Below are 6,273 nucleotides of genomic sequence, written 5' to 3' on the forward strand. Positions count from 1 at the left end.
AGAGGTATCATGGAACAGATGGTTTTACATCTCACATCAGAGATCCCGTGCATTAATCTAAAAGCTAATCAATCAAATGATGTTAGCTCAAGGACACATATGGGGAAATGGTCTTGGGAAAAATAGTCAAGGACCTACTTCACCCATTTTATTTACTCCAAAACAAGATAAAAAGGGACTGGATTTTCATTACGAGCCACTGAAGCAATTAAAATAACATGGAAATCTGATAAACCTGTCTGGGTCCCTCAGTGGCCCCTCTCAGAAGACAAATTAGAAGTGGTCCAGCAATTGGTTAAAGAACAACTAAAGGCTGGACAAATCAAACCATCCACCTCACCTTTCAACACACCAATATTTGTAATAAAAAAGAAATCACAAAAATGGAGGCTATTTACATTACCTAAGAGCAATAAATTCTATAATGGAGCCCATGGGACCTATTCAATTAGGATAACCTACTTTATTGACTATCCCAGTTAATTGGCCCTCCATTGTAATTGATTTAAAAGATTGCTTCTTTTCCATTCTGTTACATCCCTCAGGCACCAAAAGGTTTGCATTTACTGTGCCCTCACTTAATAAGAGCTCTTCTAATAAAAGATATGAATGGATAGTCCTCCCACAAGGCATGGCCAATAGCCCCACTATGTGTCAAATATATGTAAACAAGGCTATAGAACCCATACACCTAGCAAATCCTCATCTTTTAATCTATCATCATATGGATGATATTTTGCTAGCTCATAAAGAAAAACCTGTCTTATAGCAATGTTATAATTCCTTACTAAAGTCACTGGAAAGATGGGGCTTATTTATAGCCATTGATAAAGTACAAATGACAGACACCAAAAGCTTCCTGGGATCTATCATAAATGCTACTATGGTTAAACCCATAAAAAATACTGTTTGGGTGGACAAACTTAGAACTTTAAATGATTTTCAAAAACTTTGTGTGATATTAATTGTATCTTCATTTATCCACCTCAAGTTTGGGCCCCTGTTTGTTATTCTTAAAGGTGATTCTGACCCCCTTTCTAAGCAGGTGCTTACACCTAAGGCTCGAACAGCTTTCAAGCTTGTTGAAACAGCTATGGAAAAGATTCATCTTGATTGTATTGTCCTAGCTAAGCCTTTATCATTCACTGTCTTGGCCACAAATAAGTTACCCACAGGAGTGTTTTCACAAAAGAGTCCTATTCTATGGGTTCACATGAATTATGCCCCTAAAAAGGTCTTATCCTTGTTCACTGAATCTGTGGCAGAATTAATCCTTAGGGCTTTAAAAGTATCCCTTTCCACCTTTGGATCACATCCCTCAACTATCACTACTCCATATATTACTGATCAGATACAATATCTTATTATTAATTCAAATTTATGGGCTATAGTCTTTACTATTATGGATAATGTTACAGAAACATTGCTGTTTACCATCATTCAGAGCCTAATAAAAAACATCTACCTCAAGTGCTCTGGAAGGACATTCTATCGGGACAATGGAAAGGCCCAGATCTAGTGTTAATCTGGACCCAAGGATCTGTTTGTGTTTTCCCACAGGACACACAATTGCCAATTTGGCTGCTGGAGAGATTGGTCAAGGCCTCAACAGAGACCCAGAAACAGGAAGAAGATGAGAATGCTTCTCCCGCTGATGGTGTTGGCGATTCCTCACCAAGTTAATGGAGGAGAATCACGTGAACTATGGGGAATAGTAAAGACGTGGCCCTATCCTGTACCCCTTACCAAATCTTCTATTCTATAATCCTCCTATTTTTACAACAATTGGCCACACTTTTCCAGTCCACTGTTCAATAGGGAAAAGAATGGTTTGGGTTTTTGTCCGTGGGAGGTCTATTGTGTGTTGTATTTGTTGTGTGCATATAGTGTTTATACAAAATGCGTGTACATCAGCGCAGAGAAAAGCCATTATTTGCCAGGCTGTCATCACAATTGATGCTGGCTCATCCCCCCAAGTCTGGTTAAATATGCTGGACTGGTAGTCAAAGATAGGTAAGATTCATGGGGAGCTCATACCAACCTAAGACAGGAAATAAGGGCTAGAGCCTCATTGTCTGATGATGGGTAAGGATGTGGCTCCATCCTGGACAACCTAAGATGGGCACGGTCTTTTTTTATAAACAGAAAGGGGGAAAGGTGGTGGACGAGACCTGGGGCCCAGGGTTACACCACATTCATCCACGATGGCAACTGGCAGAGAGCCAAAGGGCATGCTGAATGCGCCTTGAGAAAAAACAGGAAGTGTTTACCATTGGCTGTATGATAATTAGTTCAGCCACTTAGCACGTGGACAGATAAATCTTACATGTATGCTTGAGCTCATGATCACTTGACCTTTAATAGGATTGGATGGACATATCTGATTACAATTGCTTATGCATGAGACTGCTTATATATTGAGAGTGTTATCCAAATAAAGCGAAAGCTGCTTCATGAACTTCTGAAGAGTATGTGTCATTTGTCCCACTGGTCGGCGGCAAGCGACAACTTTAGAAACTTCCCAGGTACCTATGGAACATCTTTAAGATAATTCCAGGCAATCTAATCTGACAGGTGTCTTTATAGGGCTGGCCTTGGTAAAATCTTGCTGCCATTTTTATTTACAGATATATCAAGAAAGTAATACAACAGAGCATATCTAAATTTCTGAAGTTGTCTTTCAGTGGTCTAATATCCAATTTTTAGCTAGAGACAGAAATCCTTATTTAAAATCCATTTGGCAAGTTTATATAAAGCTACATTTTGAAATAAACATTCAGAAAGAAGTAAAATAATACAGTTCAATTTTTGGAAGCCAATTACAGTTATAATCAAATATGGAAAATAAACTCTCCTTGGGGTATTTAATATAAGCCATGTTTTATTTCTTCATACCAGAAAGAAATAGGTCTTATTTGTTGTTTCAGTTCTAAAATATGAAAATTTTAAAGGAAATTTACCCTATCAAGATGTAATACCTTTTCTTTCCCTTTCCCATTGAGTTTTAACAAATTAAAGGGAAATTAATCTAAATTTCGTCTGTGATCTTTTGTCTTTTAGTTTTTGTTTCTCTTATGATTTTGTTAAAGAGATGATGCTCTCTTTTTATCTTTCTGATAACCAACTTAACCACAGATATGCAGATGATTTCACATTTTTTTTCAGCTGATTACCTGACTCAGGCATTTTATTCTTTCTCTTTGGATTTGAAGACAGATGAAGGGAAAACATTGTTTTTGCAGTATCAAGCAGTTCCAGTAATATTAGGTCATTTGAGAATATCCAGTAAAGGACTCCTATCCAATGTTATTGATAGTTTGCTTCAGATGACATTAGACTCTAGTAAGTCTTTAAATTTTATAAATATAACAATAATCAAAGTGAAATGTTTTTCTATCTTCCCCATGTCTATAACTTCACATATCAGAGTGAAGTTACTTTATATATCAGACACAATTTTATTTTATAATTTAATGATTATTATAATTTATAAAAATTTAATTATAATTTGTAATTTAAATTCTTAAAAATAATTTTGATAGTAGTATAATTGAATCAGCAACATCGTTAAGAATTAAAAACCCTGGCTGATGTTGTTTCTCAGTGGTAGATTGCTTGCCTAGCATGTGTGAAGAAGAACTGGATTTGGTTCTCAGCAGCATATAAAATTAAATAAAATAAAGATATTTTGTCCCTACAACTAAAAAATTTAAAAGTAAATAAATTTTCATCAACAATTAAAAAGATCTTTAAAAAAACCAAAAAATCCCTAATCCTTTGTCCATATGTTCATTAATGACACAATTTCTAGTAGTCATTAGTTTATAGGTACACTGCAAATGATATATATATTTGAGCCTCTTTCTCTATTCTCTTTTGTCCTGTTGTCCTAACAGGTCCAATCACATAATCCTTGTTTGGTCACGGGGAGTGAGATTATCAAATATATCTTTAGCTAAAGTGAGAATAATGACAGAGATATGCAACCCCATCAGCAATGTATGAGTGAATTTTTTTTCCCCACATCCTTACCAACACCTATTGTTGCTTGTGTTCTTGATAACAGACATTCTAATTAGGATGAGTTGAAATCTTAGGGTGGTTTTGATTTGCATTTCTCTTATTACTAGAGATGTTGAACAGTTTTTCATGTATCTGTTGATTATAGATCTGTGAATTATCTGCTCATTTATTTAGCCCATTTATTGATTGTGTTATTTGTATTCTTGGTGTAAAGTTTTTTGAGTTACTTATAAACTCTGGAGATTAGTGAAGTGTGTGTGGCACAGATTTTTTCCCACTCTGTAAGCTCTCTGTTCACATTGTTGATTGTTTTCTTTGCTGAGAAAAGCTTTTATAGTTTGAATCTATTCCATTTATTGACTCCTACTTTTATTTCTTTTTTTTTTTTTTGGAACAGATTTTTGATTATTTATTGCCCATATGGATTAAAAAAAAAAACCTTAAATGCAATGTGGCAATGGTCCTAACACACCTGTAAACGGAATACAACTGAAAATTTTACTAAACTCATGGTTGTGTAGAAGTTTTTAAGTCTTAAAGACTCTTAATGTAATCATGTATATCTATGTAAAAAAGATACATAAATTTCATTTTATTTAAAACATATGAAAGAGGTAATTTCAAAATCACACTAAACCTAATAAATATAGAACTTGCTTTGTTAAAAATCTACAGTACACATTCAAGTAAAGATTAAACTTCCAATGCCAACTATGTTTGGGACAAAAATTAAACATTTACAATAATCAGTTTTCTAAAAGTGCTATTTTTAATACCTATAAAGAGGAAACTTATTCTAGTGCTTTTGTTCCCATCCAAACATCTATACATTCCTTTTTTCACAGAACCAGATGTTTCTGTTACTAAAAATGCATATCCAAAGCTCTTATATCCTTTTAAATAGATTTAGCATTTCAGCTCTTTGGGGAAAGACAGGGAAGTCCAAACAAACACCTGAGACCATCCTGAATTATTAGAGATGACTGACTTTATGACATACCCTGTTTCAACTTAGATGTGAAATCTGATGAATGTTAATGAAAAAAATCCCATCCACACATCTAAGGTAAGTCATCTTTTTCTACATGAGTATTTGTATAGGTCAAGGAGCATCCACTGTAGCAACCTTCCTGTGACCTGGGTCTTGATGCCACACTCCACTTCTGATTTGTACATTCTCTTCCAACCTGATTTGGTGTAGTTTCTTCAGGTGTTATATTCAGTACATTGATTGAACTATGTTCAGATACACAGGAACGTGTTAGGCAAAAGTCTGAAGTAGAAGGTGAAGCAGGAAGAGATTTAGTCAGTTTAGACATGCAAACTGGAGACCCATTAGACACACTGTGAGGCTTCTTTTGCTGTGTCCTTGAGTGCACTGTAAGATTGTCTCGATCAGAACTTCCTGAGAAGGCACTGAAAAGTTTCACATTTTCTGAGTTCTGGTGGTCAAACGTAGTCATATTTAAAAACTGCTGCTTTAGCCAACTGGCTCTTTCTTCTTCAAAAGCCTTTCTCTCCAATCCTAGACGAATAGCAGCCCCTGTAAAGCTTCGTCTTTCTTTCTCAAAATTCTTTTTTGCTCTTTAAAAAGGGACCATTCTTCTTTGAGGCGTTCCTTTTCTTCCAACAAATAACAGTCTAGTAATAGTGAGGTGATATCATCATCACATGCAGTAGCGAGCTGCTGCTGTAAAATTTGCTGCTGTTTTTTTTATGATTTTTTTACATTGCTGAATTTCTAATTCCAGTTTCTCAGTTTCTTGTTGATGGTCTTGTCATGATATCACATCTTCATCATTAAAACCTTCTAAGTGTACCTTTGAAACTTGGTTATCAAGTTTTTCTACATGACTTTTCAAAATTCTGCACTGTTTTCAGATGCTCTTTGTAAGCTGCTCTCTCACATTTTCACAGGAAAGGTCCCACATATTCTCTGTGGTTAGTTCTCCAGCATATTCTTCAACATCAGAGATAACTGTTCCTGTGCTATCATCTGCTCTTTCTCTAGGTCTCTTCTTTTGGGGAGAAAGAAGAGAACTCATTTCCTTTTTCATTTGCTGAAGAACCTTCTTAAGTTCAGCATTTTCCATTAGGATTTGTTTCTGATGATATTCATAATCATTCAAAAGAATTTTATACATTTCATCTTCATTCCTGGCTTCTGTTTTACCAGTCGTCCAGGAGCCTCTTTTTCCATCAGCTCTCCCCACACAATTTAAAAAGACCATGGTAATTTTTTATCCTTCT

The 6,273-nt window shown here is 35.3% G+C and overlaps 1 pseudogene across 1 annotated transcript; it reads right to left on the reverse strand.

Moving 5' to 3' along the window:
- Window positions 1–4,944: 4,944 nt before the first annotated feature.
- Window positions 4,945–6,260, reverse strand: LOC306652646 (afadin- and alpha-actinin-binding protein-like; annotated as a pseudogene). Its single transcript has one exon. The product of its transcript is annotated as an afadin- and alpha-actinin-binding protein-like (transcript).
- Between the last annotated feature and the right edge of the window lie 13 nt (window positions 6,261–6,273).

Source organism: Sciurus vulgaris (assembly GCF_902686455.1).
Source record: "Sciurus vulgaris genome assembly, contig: HiC_scaffold_392_arrow_ctg1, whole genome shotgun sequence".
NCBI classification, from domain to species: Eukaryota; Metazoa; Chordata; class Mammalia; order Rodentia; family Sciuridae; genus Sciurus; species Sciurus vulgaris.